General features: G+C 44.4%; 1 protein-coding gene across 3 annotated transcripts in view; it reads right to left on the reverse strand.

Annotated features, from left to right (window-relative positions):
• The window catches only part of PIEZO2 (piezo type mechanosensitive ion channel component 2), a 460,524-nt gene that overhangs the window by 442,276 nt on the left and 672 nt on the right, over window positions 1-17,576 (reverse strand). The window lies entirely within an intron of this gene.

The following is a 17,576-nucleotide window of genomic DNA, read 5'->3' on the forward strand; positions in this document are numbered from 1 at the left end:
TATTCGGAGAGACCGTGACAGCTTTTCACTTCCACAAGATGTCACATTGGTCCATTACATTGATGACATTATGCTAACTGGATCCAGTGAGCAAGAAGTAGCAAACACACTGGACTTATTGGAGAGACATTTGCGTGGCAGAGGAGGGAAATAAATCCTCCTAAATTTCAGGGACCTTCAACCTTAGTAAAATTTCTATGGGTCCAGTGGTGTGGGGCCTGTCCAGATATTCCTTCTAAGGTAAAGGATAAGTTGCTGCATTTGGCCCCTACTAAAACCAAGAAAGAGGTACTAGGCCTATTTGGATTTTGGAGGCAACACATTCCTCATTTGGGTGTGTTACTCCAGCCCATTTATCGAGTGACCCGAAAGGCTGCCATTTTGAGTTGGGTCCAGAACAGAAGGCTCTACAACAGGTCCAGGCTGCTGTGCAAGCTGCTCTGACACTTGAGCCATGTGACCCAGCAGGTCCAATGGTGCTTGAGGCGTCAGTGGCAGATAGGGATGCTGTTTGGAGCCTTTGGCAGGCCCCCATAGGTGAATCACAGCAAAGGCCTCTAGGATTTTGGAGCAAGGCTCTGACATCTTATGCAGATAACTACTCCCCTTTGGAGAGACAGCTGTTGACCTGTTACTGGAGTTTGGTAGAAACTGAACATTTGATTATCGGTCATCAAGTCACCATGGGACCTGAACTGCCTCTCATGAACTGGGTGCTTTCTGACCCATCTAGCCATAAAGTGGGTCATGCAGAGCAGCATCCATCATCAAATGGAAGTGGTATATACATGACTGGGCTCAAGCAGGTCCTGAAGGCACAAGTAAGTTACAGGAGGAAGTGGCTCAAATGCCGATGGTCTGCACTCCTGCCACCTGCCTTCTCTCCTCTCCCCAGCCTGCACCAAGGCCTCATGGGGAGTTCCCTGTGATCAGCTGACAGAGGAAGAGAAGACAAGGGCCTGGTTCACAGACGGTTCTGCACGATATGCAGGCACCATGTGAAAATGGACAGCTGCAGCCCTCCAGCCCCTTTCTAGGACATCCCTGAAGGACAGCGGTGAAGGGAAATCTTCCCAGTGGGCAGAACTCCAAGCCGTGCACCTGGCTGTGCATGTTGCATGGAAGGAGAAATGGCCAGATGTGTGATTATATACTGATTCATGGGCTGTAGCCAATGGTTTGGCTGGATGGTCAAGGACTTGGAAGAAGCGTGATTGGAAAATTGGTGACAAAGAAATCTGGGGAAGAGATATGCGGATAGACCTCTCTGAGTGGTCAAAAACTGTGAAGATATTTGTATCCCATGTGAGTGCTCACCACCAGGTGACCTCAGTGGAGGAGGAGTTTAATAATGAAGTGGATAGGATGACCCCGTTCTGTGGATCACTCAGCTTCTTTCCGCAGCCACCCTGACATTGCCCAATGGGCCCATGAACCAACGGGCCATGGTGGCAGGGATGGAGGTTACACATGGGCTCAGCAACATGGACTTCCATTCACCAAGGCTGACCTGGCTACGGCCACTGCTGAGTGCCCAATTTGCCAACAGCAGAGACCAGTACTGAGCCCTTGATATGGTACCATTCCTCAGTGTGACCAGCCAGCTACCTGGAGGCAGGTTGATTATATTGGACCCCTTCCATCATGGAAACAGCAGATGTTTGTTCTCACTGGAATAGACACTTACTCTGTATATAGGTTTGCCTATCCTGCACGCAATGCTTCTGCCAAGACTACCATCCATGGACTCACGGAATGCCTTATCCACCAATATGGTATATTCCACACAACATTGCCTCTGACCAAGGCACTCACTTTATGGCTAAAGAAGTGTGGCAGTGGGCTCATGATCATGGAATTCAACATGGTCTTACCATGTTCCCCAACATTCTGAAGCAGGTGGATTGACAGAACAGTGGAATGACCTTTTGAAATCACAATTACAACACCAACTAGGTAATAATACTTTGCAGGGCTCGGGCAAAGTTCTCCAGAAGGCCATGTAAGCTCCAAATCAACATCCAATATATGGTATTGTTTCTCTAATAACCAGGATTCACATGTCCAGGAATCAAGAGGTGGAAGTAGAAGTGGCACCACTCACCACAACTCCTGGTGATCCACTAGCAAAATGTTTGCTTCCTGTTCCCATGACATTACGTTCTGCTGGCCTAGAGGTCTTAGTTCCAGAGGAAGGAATGCTGCCACCAGAAGACACAATTCCATTAAACTGGGAGTCAAGATTGCCACCTGGATACTTTGGGCTCCTCCTACCTTTAGGTCAATAGGCTGAGAAGGGAGTTATAGTGTTGGCTGGGGTGACTGACCCAGAATCACCGGGTCATCTCCAGTATGCATGGAATACAGGAGATCCATTAGGGCATCTCTTAGTATTACCATGCCCTGTTAGATTAAGGTCAATGGGAAACTACAACAGCCCAAACCAGACAGCACTACAAATGACCCAAACTCTTCAGGAATGAAGGTCTGGGTCACTCCACCAGGAAAAAACCATGACCTGCTGAGATGCCTGCTGAAGGCAAAGGGAATACAGAATGGGTAGTAAAGAAAGGTAGTCTGCAATACCAGCCACGACCACGTGACCAGCTGCAGAAATGAGGTGTAATTGTTAGGCATATTTCCTCCTTCTTTTGCTAAAAACATGTTTGTGCATGTACACACTTGTACTAAGAAAATCATTTTAGGCCGGGCGCGGTGGCTCAAGCCTGTAATCCCAGCACTTTGGGAGGCCGAGACGGGCGGATCATGAGGTCAGGAGATCGAGACCATCCTGGCCGACACGGTGAAACCCCGTCTCTACTAAAAAATACAAAAAACTAGCCGGGCGAGGTGGCGGGCGCCTGTAGTCCCAGCTACTCGGGAGGCTGAGGCAGGAGAATGGCGGGAACCCGGGAGGCGGAGCTTGCAGTGAGCTGAGATCCGGCCACTGCACTCCAGCCTGGGCGGCAGAGCGAGACTCCGTCTCAAAAAAAAAAAAAAAAAAAAAAAAGAAAATCATTTTATTTCCTTTCTCCTTTATCATGTGACATAAGATTTATTGACTTCATATCAGCATTTAAGTACTGTTAACTTTATGTAATAGTATTTGGGTTGCAGACTGGCACGTTTCCGGTTATACAAGGGATAGTCGTATTACGGTAGGCATAATTATGACCTTATTATTGTCTTTATTTGAAGATCTCAGGAGATGTGTATGGGTTCAAGTTGACAAGGGGTGGACTCACGATGGTTAATACTGAGTGTCAACTTGACTGGATTGAAGGATACAAAGAATTGATCCTGGGTGTGTCTGTGTGGGTGTTGCCAAAAGAGATGAACATTTGAGTCAGCGGGCTGGGAAAGGCAGATCCACCCTTAAACTGGTGGGCACAATCTAATCAGCTGCCAGTGAACATAAAGCAGGCAGAAAAACGTGAAAAGGAGAGACAGGCCCAGCCTCCCAGTCTGTATCTTTCTCTCGTGCTGGATGCTTCCTGCCCTCAAATATCAGACTCCAGGTTCTTCAGATTTGGGGAGTCAGACTGGCTCTCCTTGCTCCTCAGCCTGCAGACAGCCCATTGTGGGACCTTGTGATCATATAAGTTAATACTTAATAAACTCATATATATACACATATGTATACACACACATAAACACACACACACACATCGTATTAGTTCTGAGAACTTTGACTAATACACTGAGTAACAAAAATAATTCCAGTGTGGTTAGAAGGTGCAAGAGCTGGGGGGTTTATAGGGCAAGCTAAGGATTTAGGGTTTGCTGTTTAAGTGCAACAAGAAAGTGCTGGAGGGTTTAAGGCAGAGGAATGGTATCTGACTTCAGTGTTGAAAAGACCCATGTGGTCAGCACGTAGAGAAGGGACATTACAGAGGGATATGAAACAGGAGGACCCTCAGGAGGCCACTGTGGCCATCCAGTCACGAGCGGTGGCAGGGGAAGCAGGACGCTGTGTGACTTACTTTAACTCCCTTGCTGGTTTTCCACTATGCTGCTGCTACACCTGCAAATGTGTGTAGCCTGGTTATTTTCCAGCGTTCTACAGCTGCTGGAATATCTAGTTTCTAAGACTGTTTCTCTCTTTTTGGCCACTTTGCTTTTCTAAAATAAAGAGTACAAACCTAAGTCCACAAGCACACATAAGAAAAAGGCAGTCCCAATTGTCCTTCCCTCTCCTGGCTGTGACAGTGACCACCAGTCAGCGTTGGCTTCATGCTCACACCTGAAAAGTGAGATTTCTGGTCTTCCAAAAGGCCCTCATCCCAAAATACACTCTTTCATTGGTTTATCCGGTAGTCCAAAAGTCTAGAATTTTCCAATGTGTGCTCCCAGGACATTAGCGCCAAGGGTAAGAAATAGGGGTTCTGTGGTCAGACAAGTTTGGAAAACACTGCATGTTGTACTAAACTCTTAGAAATTCACCATTTGCAGTAGACATTAAGCTCTGAACAGACTTGCCATGTATAGCATTTAACTTTTAGCCCAGCATTTCTCAAAAAGACCTAATCATGAAACTCCATATCTCACCGTCATAAATTACTGAATAAATAAAATAAAAATAAAGAAAAATGTTTCCCAACAGGAATGACATCACAAAATTCAAGGTGCTACATGGGAAGAAAGACTAAAGCATGATTTGATGAAGAATGGAGAATCAAAAATCAGTGCCCAAGGGGGATCAGCACTGAACTACAGACACCATGGATAAGCTTTGAACTCCTCTTATATTGACTCCCCACCCACCCACAGTGTTGTTTAATTGTTAAGGGGAAAGCAGAAATTAAGCAAGCAAAAAAAAAAAAAAAAAAAATCTTTTCTTATGTTTCTATTAAGAAAAGAGATGGAGATGAAGGGCCAAAAATTGGGATGAGGAACACACAGATGGGAAAGTCTAAATAACAATATTTAGAGACTTTCAAAATAAGATTTCAAACAATTTTCAAACTCCCTTTGGGCAAGAGCCAAAAAAGAAACCTAGAAAGCAGTAATGTCAAAAGCGAGAAACAGATACGGATCAACAAAAAATCAGACATGAGTTTCCTTTGACTTTGGAGTAAACAAAAGCCAGGGCTATTTTAAGGCAGGAGAGACTGGGTGAATAAACATCTTGGATGACTGTATGAGTGTGGTGGGGAGTGTACAAGATCTCATTGCAGGGGAGCAAGCAGAAAAAATTAAGCAAAATCAGAGTATGATTTTAAAAAGCAACTGGAAGACAAAATCACCAGTGGGCTATTAAATTCACACTTCAAATATGCTCTTTTAAAGAAAATGCATTATATGCATATTCAAAGCTATAAAACATTATAGTTTGGCTCACATTGCAAAGATTTATATTTACTTATTTATTTAGATGGAGTCTCGCTCTGTTGCCCAGGCTAGAGTGCAATGGCATGATCTCGGCTCACTGTAACCTCCACCTCCCAGGTTCAAGCTATTCTCCTGCCTCAGTCTACCGAGTAGCTGGGACTACAGGTGCGTACCATTACGCCCAGCTAATTTTTGTATTTTTAGTAGAGACAAGGTTTCACCATGTTGGCCAGGATGGTCTCAATCTCCTGACCTCATGATCCGCCCACCTAGGCCTACAAAGGTATTAAGAGTCTAACTGGAATACTTCTCCTTCCTTAGGAGATGAGCAATGCATTTCCAACATAGATACCAGAACTAGATTCCATTTGCAAATCTGACTATGGATCTACTGGAATACACAACCAACTGGTGTCATAAGATAATATCTGACCTTTGTTTTCTTCTACTTAAAAATTTTGGGAGAATATACCCTTATTCTAAAGATATTTGCTCAAAACATTTTGATACCCAATTTAAGAAATGCTTTAGGGACTCTGTCACATCTTTTAAAATAACCTACGTGGTAGGAAATTGTTGCACTTTGATGGTGGCTTTAGTGTTTGAAAATAGCCCAAAATAGTGATAAGTGAAGTTCAGTGAATGAGGCGGGGGGCGTCAGGCAGTGGGTCAGAAATGCAGTGTGGCTCTAAGGCGATGCAATGGCAACCACGATGATGCTTTGCAGCAAAACTGATCATGCTTTGAAAGTTATTGCTAAAGAGGTTTGTGGTCGTTAATGAAAAATCCTAGGAGCTGGAACTTTCTAGAAAACACTGGCTCACAAGAAACAAAGCCCATTTTATGAGGATCCCTCTTCTCATTGCCCTGTAATCTGACCTTTCATCTTCTCTTGTGACTGAGGATGGGTTGCCAGAGGTTGTGTGCTACAGCAGACTTGTCTGGCCTGCAATGCAAGCCTGGCTCCAGCTAAGAACATTTCCTTGCTTACCAGCTGGACTGATTTTGGGCCCCAAGGCCAACAAGAGTCAGGATTAACTAAGCATGAGCAAGCTCTAATATTCAGTTTGAAAAATATTTAGTTTGAAAACTAGTATTTAGTTTGATGAGAGGAAGGAGAGGGGGTTAAAGAACAGGAAGCTCACACCCCCACAGCTAATGCTAGAGCCATGATGGCAACACCTGAGTAGGGAGCCCCAAGTGTGAGTCTGACCTACACACACTTGAGGTGTTTGTGCAGCCTTCCCTTTCTTTTTATGGATAATATAATTATCTGAGATCTCATAAAGTCTACAATGTCAATGTAATATTGCAACTGATTACATTCAGTATTTCACTCAATATCTTTTTCTGACTCAAATCTTGTTTATATCGTCCTGTGTTCTTATAGGATTGCTTAGCTTCAATTAATAACTGTAATGCAGCTTGGTTTTCTTTAAAGGCATGTCTAGTAATAAGCTATGGGTGATGAAGCTCCTTTATTTCTGCAGATACACAAAGCCAATTCGAATCTAAACATGCTCACACATCTTGTTCATGCTATTCCCATCACTGGTGTGCACAGTCTGCATGATTCTGTTTTACGAGCAGGTGAGGGAGGATCATCGAAATATTAGAAGTGCAGAGCCTAAACTAGAATGTCTCTCCTTCATAACCAACTGTTTCCTAAAATCCTGAACCACATCTCTAACATAGTAAAAAAAATTACTGTTCTTAGCAGTTCCTAACCTTTCTTTGAGGGCAAGTCCTAAGTGTATGTACATATGATGGTTATTAAGAAGGCCAGAGCAATTTAGATATAAAAATTCTGGCATGTAGGTTAAAAAGCAGTGATTTATGGCCATACCTTTTAATATTAAAAAAGGCATGTGCAGAAATATTACCCTGAGAATTGTGAAAATATTTCTTAGCCTTGAACACCTCATTCTAGAGATGATGTAATTGAAAAATAGAGAGTTACTGTAACTTGGCAAAGTCGCATAGCTCGTTATGAACAGGATCCAGATTTGTTCGTTAGACCCTCAGACCAGGGCCCTTTCCAACCCAAGTGCTGCCCAGTCTCCCTAGCAGGGGTCCGCGTGCCCGCGGCAATGTCAAAGCCGGTGCTGCCCGGCAGGGACAGTCCAGGGAACGCAGCAGGAAGAAGGAGGTGGCAGCAGCAGGGACGGCCCAACTGTGCCCATCTCTCTAATTCACTTCCACGGTGCTTCAGTTCACAATTACCAGCTTGCTAAGGGTCTTTATCCATCCTCCTTTTCTGCACCTGTGGCCAAACTGCTGACCTAGAGGGTTTGACCGCAAGAGAAAACAGATCGATCTGTGTGGTTCCAGGAGAGCTAAAAACATTTTAAAAAATAATATGCATTTCAAGGATGTGACTCAAGTTTTACCATCGTCAAATGGGTTTTTCCTTCTCTGTTCACTGCAAAGCAAGTAAAATGTGTTAATTGCCATCCTGATACAATCCACATTTATGAAAGTCACAGAGTATACATTAGGCTGTTATAAATTTTATATTCAAAGACTTAAAAACCAATCGCTATAGGAAACTAGACCTAACTCTATTTTCAGACTTCTGAGATGCTCAAGAGAAAAAAAAAATTAGTCAGTGAACATTTTAATTAGTCAATTGGTAAATATTTCTTCAGTGTTCCTGTGTATTACAGTCCTTGCTGGGTAGCTGCCGTGTAATGATCAGATGTAATGTTTACAATTTGAAAAACCTACAATCCAAAAGATAAGGTGTGTTTTTTTTGTTGTCATTGTTGTTTTGTTTGTTTGTTTTTTGAGACCAAGCCTCACTCTGTAGCCCAAGCCAGAGTGCGGTGGCACAATCTCGGCTCACTGCAACCTCCGCCCCTGCGGCTCAAGTGATTCTCGTGCCTCAGCCTCCCAAGTAGCGGGGACTACAGGCGCGTGCCACCTCACCCAGCTATTCTTTTTGTATTTTAGCAGAGACGGGCTTTCACCATGTTCCCCAGGATGCTCTCGAATTCCTGCGCTCAGGCGATCCACCCTCCTCAGCCTCCCAAAGTGCTCGGATTACAGGCGTGATCCACTGCACTCAGTCAAAAGATGTTTTCAAACGACTGTTATCTGTATGTTGAAGAGTAAGTTCCGTGCTGGGGATATCAACAAGGACTACACAAGATCCCTGAACCTACAGACACATAGAAGGAAAGAGAGTGATCCTAGAACTAAATTTTAATATAACACTCTGTAATGAGTATGAACAAAGTGGCGGGTGAACACAGAAGGAACAAATCCTTCTGCCTGGGAAGAAGAATTAAAGGAGAAAAGAAGTCACACTGTATCAAAGGTAACCATGAACCATAGCACAGAGGCTTTCTGATGTATCTGATTGGAGAGAAGAGAGCAAAGACAAGACCATTCTCAACTTTCAACGGGCCATGTTCCAAAGCTTCTTGTAAGTTGATTGGTTCTCTAAATTAAATGGGTTATGTTCCAAAGTTTCTTGTAAGTTGACTGGTTCTCTAAATTATCTGCCCATTGAAACTGTTCTGCTCTTGATGAGAAGGACTCACACTAGCCAATGTTTTACTCATAATCATGCCTAACTTCTGAGTCTGGAGCTATTAATAAGAGCAACTATTTACTGAGTATTTACCGTATGTCAGGCACTGCTCGAAGCACTTTATAAGCACTGACATCTAAGCTCTGCAACAATCCTCTGAGCTAGGTTCTATTATTATCATGTTCCAGATGAAATATCTCAAAAACAGAGGTCAAACAACTTAAACAAGGTCACACAGCTGAATGACAGAGCCAAGATCAGTACTCAAATAACCTGGCTTTAGAGCTGGGGCTCTTAGTAAAGATGGTGCATTTCACCTTGAACACCAGAAACCATGTAATGCAAATAAAAGGAGGAGGAAGAGAAAGAATTTTTGTATTGTTTCTGGTGTGTAGAGCAGGCCCCGAGAAAGATGTGCTACTTTCTGTGTTGGAAGTCTTCTTGATAAGCCCCTAATTGCCCAGTGATATTATGATGCTCTAAAACTAGGTGGGCATCTAGATCATACCTGTACCCACAATTTAGATACTCTCTCTCCCATTTATTTAAAATGTCCATCCCATCCCAGCTAGACGATGGGAGCAAATAAGCTATTTGACCTAATAAATAGCCATTTTATCTTTTCACAGGTATTTGCACTTCAAATGAAGATACCTGTTACTCAAAGAAACGGGTTGGGAGAAGTAAAATAAAAATGTAATCAGCAATGTAGTCGGGTCACCGGCCTCCCTTTCCTTTAAAGGGCTCTGAGACTCGAATCTGGGAATTGATTGAGGGACCGTGACCCTTTCTTTTGGTAATTTAAGATAGATTTCTGTTCACTTGACCTAGAACTCTTCTGCTTATAGAGATCACGTCAGAATTCAGTAGACTGCCCATCGAGTTCTCTTCTAGGGACACCATGACCACCTACCCAATGCTGTAGGACTCCCAAGTCAGGCTGTTCAGATTGCTGCTTTGACTCCGCTGTCCCCCATGATGGCAACACACCCATTCAGTCTTTGGTGATCACATGGCCCCTACCATCCAGGATCCAACCATCCCTGCTGCAGACATGGCCCCACCATCCGGGATCCAACCATCCCTGCTGCCGTTAAGGACCCACAGTCAGTGGCAGCAGCTTCCACTGCAATCTCTGACCGGCAGAGAAGAGCAGCCTCAGAGCTCTTCATGGACACCTGAGGCTCCCTTCACAAATTTTTTTCCCCACACTTGCAGTGGAAGTGTGTCCTCTGCACCCTCCCAAGGTGGATGAGCAGATCTTTTAAGATAAATCCACTATAACATCCCAATCTCCCTCAACCCTTGGATCCCTTCCACTCTGGCATACCGAGGCAGCTCTGGCATTTCAAATTCGTTTAGTGTAGGCCACATTTTGGTGCGTGTTTCCGCCACCAACCAAACTGTCAGAGCCCTTTCTAAGCCCTGGAGGTACAACACTGACCGATCCAACTTCATGTTCCTCGCATCATTATTCCACACCCTAATACCCATTCCCACACACGTTCCTCTGATTTCTGTCTAAACTGAGAAACTCATGTTGTTTTGGAGTACAGATCTCATGGATCATACTTTGTGCCTCATCTTTAGAAGCCAAGGGACTTGAGTCTAGCTAAAGGTCTAGAAGCAAAGAGGGGTGTCGGCATAGATCCTCAGAAAAATGTCAGTGGTGTCTGCCAGGCACACTAAGTTACCTTCACCTACAGGAGGCATAGATGACACTGTTATTGCTGCTAATATCCAGTCTCTGTCATGGCTGCAGACCCACCTTTCCCATTTTAGCTGAGCACATTATCCACCAAAATAAGAATGACATTTCCCGGCTTCCTTTACAGTTAGGTAGGTGGAGAAGATTACTAAACTCAGGCTAACTGGATGTGAGCAGAAGTGATCCTTGCAGCTTCCTGGCTGTACCCACAGAGGGTGGGGAAGGAGTGTTCCTTCTGCATCTGCTTCCTCCAGCCTTCAGCTTGATGTGGACGTGGTAACAGGCTGTCTTGAACCATGCAGAGGAGTGCAACCCACGTGGGATAGAAGAGCATGGCTGCAGCCCTGGGAAACTTCATTAAGCAGAGTTAAAATACCTGCTTCAATCACCTGCATTTTGACTATCAGGGGAGACAGACTAAGTTTGTCTTATCCAAGAGTCATTATGCTGAGAAACCTATATGGAAAAGAGAACTCAAGAAGAATAGAATTGTCTTTGCTTAGAACTGGCTGACAGGGCCTTCTATCAACTGAAGAAAAGAGCCTATTTGCTGCCAGTCAGGACTACAAGCCTGTTGGGCTAAAGACCAAGTGGTGTATTTAAGGGAGAAGGGTAACAATGGATTGACTGGTTTGACCAAGGTTAAGGCTGGAATGTAACTGACCACTGAGAAAAGCCCCAACTACGCTTCTCGGAAGAACAGATTCTGGGGGGCTTAGGGCAGGGGAAGGCACATCTGGCACCACACAGGGTAAAAATGGAATGAGGCCAAGAGGCCAGGTTGGAGGCCTGAGGTTCTACAAGCTGCAGGGTGCACAGGATGTAGAGCCACATAATACATATGTGGACCGAGATGAAAGCTTAAGGGCAAAACTTAGAGGCGTGCCCATGAACGGGGTGCTTGGTGTGGACAGCGCCGGCACCCAAGGCAGCAGTGGCACCCACAGTCTTGTCACAAATGTGCAGGCTAAGTAGCAGAAGGGCGGCTTGTTCACTTGACCTAGAACTCTTCTGAGCACACACCAGAGAAGGCCCCGGAGAGACAGGATGCTTGGTGTTGACCAAGTTGAATCTAAAGTGGGGTGGAGAGTTCAGAGTTGGCAACAATACTGGGGAGACAATAACCTGAGTTTAGGTTGCGGAATGAAACCACTCCTGAAGACAGCAGCGAAAGGCTCAGCAAAAGCTTCCCCCTCCAGGTGACTGGTGAAATGGCCACAGAAAGCCTAAGTAGTTTCTGGCAGAACTAACCTCACAGGCCAAATCCATTCCTTTTTTGTAAAATATGTCCATAATTTGCAAGTTCATATACAAAAGGAGTTTAAATATGTCTATCCACAGTATCCTAGTTTAATGCAGGATTGTGCCCAAACAGTACAGCACAAAAGGGGAATTTAAAAATAGCAAGTCATAATCAGAAAACTTCACCATTCTATACGATAAAGCAAGGCAAGTAAAAATTATATGTATATGCTGCAGGCGCAATGAAACATTTTATAAGCTGGTAACTGTTATATATATTTTCTTTTAAAAACCCAACACATTGAAAAAATGCAAAGCTATATGTTGCTCTTAAATTTTAAAAATAATTTAGCTAAATGTTCTATGCCTATTAGATAATTACTAGACAGTTCAGAAATTATGAAGTTATTAGAAACTGTATGTCCGATGGGCTTTTCACAATGTTCAGTCTGTACTTCTCATCATTTTGATTTTGTCACATCCTAGACAGATCTGGAAGGTCAAGTGGAAGCTCTGAGGAATATGATAAACCTCGACTGACAGCCAGACATTTAAAAAATGTTTTCCAGGCCAGGCGTGGTGGCTCACGCCTGTAATCCCAGTACTTTGGGAAGCCAAGGCAGGAGGATCACTTGAACTCAGGAGTTCAAAACCAGCCTGGCCAACATGGTGAAACTCCGTCTCTACTAAAAATACAAAATATTAGCAGAGTGGGGTGGTGTGGTGCACACGTGTAATCCCAGCTACTCGGGAGGCTGAGTCAGGAGAATTGCTTGAACCCGGGAGGTGGAGGTTGCAGTGAGCCAAGATCGTGCCACTGCACTCCAGCCTGGGCAACAGTGTGAGACTACCTCAAAAATTTTTTTTTCCCAATATTTTTGTGTTTAGCCTCATTTCAATTGGTTTTTTAATTTTGTTTGATTCCATATTCTCAAGACAACTGTTTAAATCAAAAATCTTACAAGCTCTAATGTTGTAGATTGTACACATGGTATCATCATATTGTTCTTCATCAACTATTCTTCAATATCCAGATGGGCTTATGCTATTCTAAGTTCTTCTGAATATTTATGCAAAAAAGATAGTATCATACACATCATTACTACGTAACTTCACACACAATTAACTGTTAGTAACACAAGGACCCAAAAGGAAAATGACATGTTAGAAATAACATCACATTAAATAAAGACTACAAAAATGAGGCTGAAAGACAAAAGTAAACATCATCAGTATTGTTCTAGTGAGAACAATATGTAATTGTTCTAAATATTGTTTTTAAGTCCTATTATTTTATCAGAAGAATGCAACTGCAGATTTGGAATATTGAGTAAAACTGGTTAGAAAAATCCTGAGAATTAAAAATCTCCAACACACACACACACACACACTCTCTCTCTCTCACACACACACACACACACACACACACACACACACACATAATTTGGCTCTAGGAAGGCACTAAGTTGCTGTCCCATGAATCCCACATCCTCAGGTCAGGCTTCTCCTGGTCCATGCTCTTACCTCCTAGTCTGTTAATTTTGACTGAGACATCGCCTGAGCATTCTGCTCTCTGCTCATCTTCATAGAGGTAAGGCAGCGCCTGCTGTGTGTCAGGCTTTATACAAGGTGTGCTGTGCACACTATCACAACCATGCAAGGAAGGAAATATGGATATCTCCATTTTACAGAAAGAAAAGAGAAACAAAAGGAACTCCACAATCACACAGTAAAGGGCAGAGCCATGATGTCAATGAGAGCCTCTTAAACTGCCCAGTGGCAATATCATCCTCCCTCAAAGGTAAAGTCCAAAGTCATCTGCTTATCTCTGACTATAAACAAACACACATCACCCGTAAAGAAACAGACACACTTACAAAGCAACCGGATGGACACCTAGCTCCAGCCCCCACAGATCAGGAGACAACATGCTCGTGCCCATCTGTGTGGATGAAATATTTTATTTTAGAAATAAGCTCTAAATTTCTGATCCTTTCCACTGTCCCTTTTTTCATTTCTGAACTTGATAAATAGTATCTACTTATATAAGGCTGAGAAAACGTGACAGAAAAGTAAGTTACTTTATTAAATGCTTTCCATGAATCCTTTGGCAGCTGCAGCCACCTACCACTGAGAGCTACAGCCACTGTGATAGGGGAGGCCAATGCTGATCACACAAACGTTAGCTTCATTTGTAATTCTGGACTGTGTGGAAGTGTGATTTCAAAATGATATACATTACACAAGGAAAATGTATCACGCTGTAAAGAGAAAATTATGATTAGCTATATGATTGATATATATTTCAAAAGTGAGCCCATATTTTCACTCACGCTTTAATCCAACTATCCTTAAAGGAAGTTTTAGAGATTCTTCCTGATTTGAATATTGTTTTCAGAGCACCAGTTGACTGGGTGATTCTTGTTTGTGGGACACAGTCCCCTTTTCTGCTCTGCTCTTTCCTAAGCTCTGATTGCCTGTTTTAGGGGACAGGCAGCCATGGTCTCTAATCTCCTGTTCTCCCAAGTGAGGCTTCCCCTTTCCTCCCCCTGAAAATGTGTAAGTCATTTCTTCCAGGCAAGACATTAGGGAACTCCAGGCAACACTGGGCAAGACGGAATAAACGATCAAGATCATGAATTAAAAACAAATAGACCAGTGCCTTCTTGACTCTCAAAAAAAATCATAAACCTAAAGATCGGTGATATAGTAGAATCATGTTAAAAGAAGATAAAATGTAAAAGATAAAAAGCTAAATATAAAACATTTGTAAAATGTTCAAAAACTATCAGTTATCATAATTATTAGAGATTGCATAATATGGGAAGTCTTTACCTTTTTGTGTATTATGTGTAAGAAAAATAATCAGATGACTAGCAACTAGTCACAGATAATTTGGGAGATATTTAATATGTTTGGTGGCTATGACTATATGCATATCCATCACTGGTGTTCATTTTGGATGGTAAGTAACATATTCTATTATGGTTTTGTTTTGCTTTTAACACTCACGAATCACATAACATCTGCATTGAAGAGGCCTGGATTTCACTTATCATTTCCCTTAAAATTTCTCTTATAGGGAAAAATCTGTAACCATTAGATTAAACACAATACAGTTAATTTTTAACATCTATCATTAAGTAAAAAGACTAGGAATTTCGGTGCAGGAAAATTTCAACATCAGCGTTAGAGAAATGAGTTTAAAGGAAAATATGTAAGCTTCTGCAAAGGCTTAGCTTTGAAGGCTGCCTTTTCCAGATATAAAAATAGATGGCTAAAATGTAAAATCGATTCTAATGGCAAGTAAACCTTTGCACTCACTATGCATAGGAGAGAAACCTGAATATTTGACTTAGTAGCACCTTGGGAGTAGGCAGACCTGAAAACCCTCCAATAACCTTGGAAATCTCCACTTCTTGCAGAAAAGAATCAAATGGTCATATAAGGTGGCATATCTGCTCAGCCCTCTTTCATCCCTGTAAGTAAGTATCATGATTAGAAGATGTGAATAATTTTCCAGAATGCAGGTCATCTGTTCTAAGTACCCAACACGTGAAGGGGTCACTAGGGTCAGGTCTCCCAGGGAGCTCAGGCTGTCTTCCAGCCAGGGGCCTGTTCACCTCCTCTGCTTTCTCTTGGATGAGGCTCTTCCTAGGGCATGGGAAAGCAACAGGTTCCAGGCTGAGCAAGTGGGACTACTACCTTCTAAACCCCCACACACTCATACTCACACTCACACATACTCATAACACATGTGCACACTCACACTTATACACTCACTCACATTCACACAAACTCTTACACAGTCATGCACACACACACACCCAGGTTAGTCTCCCTGAACTCAGAGAGGTGTGGGAGTCCTGAAGAATGAGTTGGACAAGGAAGGCAGCCCCAGAATCTCCTGGGCAGACTCAGCTGTCCCCCAGGGAGGAAGCAGTTTGCGTGTCGGCCAAGGTTACTATCTTGTCGCCCCTGGAATCCCAGCTCCTCCCAAGAAAGTCCAGGATCAAAGTGGACTCAGGCAGCCAGAGCCCCCAGCCTGCCCTGGGGTACAAGCCAGCCAGCAGGAGATGAACAGTGTGCTAGCACCACAGAAGAAGCTGTGTAGGGGTCCCAGTGGGGAGAGGCAGGGCTGAGTCCAGACCCCAGTCCCTCACCTCCACCCTGGCTGCAGAGTCACTTGCCCCACACCCCGGGGCCAGCAACCCAAGCTGGGAATGCTGTGAGCCAGGTCAGCTCCCCTTGGGAGGGCAGAGTACTACAGCCCTACTGAAGGAGTTTGTAGCACAGGCCACCAGCCTTTAGTAGGACTGACAGGACCCCAACCCCAGCGGCTGTGGGGCTTGGAGGCAGGTAAGGGAGCCCAACCTGCAAGAGCCTATGCTCAGAGCAAGGTCACAGGCAATCGTTGCTGGAACATCATTCCGCCACTGGTGCAAGTCACAGAGTGGACCGAGCGGGCTGCAGGGAACCACCTGCCTAACTCTTCCAACAGTCACAGTGAGCTGCTGTCCCTTGGAGAGGGAGACGGGGGATGGGGAAGAGGGTGTCCATCCTCCAGGAACAGTGGGGAGGAGACGGTCGATAGGGGACTGGGAGGGAGGAGAGCGGCCTTTAACCTTAGTGCCACTCCCCAGGACCCCTCCCCGGTCTGCATTGAGGATCACAAATCATGCTTCATGCTAAAAGCCCCTTGTTAACTTGGTCACTAGCTTCCAAAATTCACAAATAGTAAATGTGCCAGGCACAGTGCCAAATGCTTAGGATACAAAGATGATCCCTGAACAGTGACACCCTCTGTAAGGCACCTGAAGAATCCCTTTCCTAAATCGCTTTTCAAGCTGGCGGGGAGAGAGGTACATATCCGCTTTGTGGAAGCTTAGCTCTTCATCTGTGCGAGTGAGATTAGACCCCCGCAAAATGGAAACTCAAACTGCAAAGCAGAGAAGGAGGCCAGCACCCACCCGCGGGTCCCTCCTGCTGCCCAGGGACCCCGCCTGGCCACACCTTCTTTCCACTGGGAGCGCCTTTCTGGGTTTTCCGATGAGGTTTATAGAAAAGACATCTCCCAGATTCTTCACTCACGAAGTGTGTTACAAAAACTCTCCCGGTAACTGTCCTGACCCTCACCAATCACACTAGAGCCCCCATTCGATTGCTTGCACAAAGAAAACATTTAACACAGGTGTGATCAACCTCGGTCAAGATGCAAAAAGGTGGCCTTTTCTGCGAAGGTCGCGCCCTCTGTAAATGCAGTTACTACTTGGTGAAAGCGCTCTACGTGCTAGCTCTTGTTGGTGAGAGTGAGAGCAAGGCGCCGGGGTCCGTCATTCTTAGGCGAGGAATTCAGTGTCACAGGCACGCACTGCCTGTTTGAGGAGAAGCTCAGAAACCGTCCCACTCCCAGAACGCAGCACCCAGTTGCTTTGCACGCCAGGCCAGTCCTGGGGAAACGGTGCAATGCTTGTCTGGGCGTCAAGAAGGCTCCCTTGCGGTCCTCCCTGAACCCCTGCCAGTCCCAAGGAGTTCCAACCCTGCTTTCTAACCCTTTAAAATCTGGAGAGGGCGGTCGCTGGGGGGCGGGACTAGGTGTTGGGGGGTCTATAGCCTTAGTATCCAGCACTTTCGTAGTAGGGGCTTTTGTGGAGGTTTAAAACAATAAGTAAGAAACATCAAGGCGTGTCTCCCCGTACCTCGTCCCTCTTTTTCTTTTTTGAATGACCGGAGTCCTTCACTTCTTCCTTCATGGTTGCT

The sequence above is a fragment of the Papio anubis genome, chromosome 19 (genome assembly GCF_008728515.1).
Source record: "Papio anubis isolate 15944 chromosome 19, Panubis1.0, whole genome shotgun sequence".
Classification (NCBI taxonomy): Eukaryota; Metazoa; Chordata; class Mammalia; order Primates; family Cercopithecidae; genus Papio; species Papio anubis.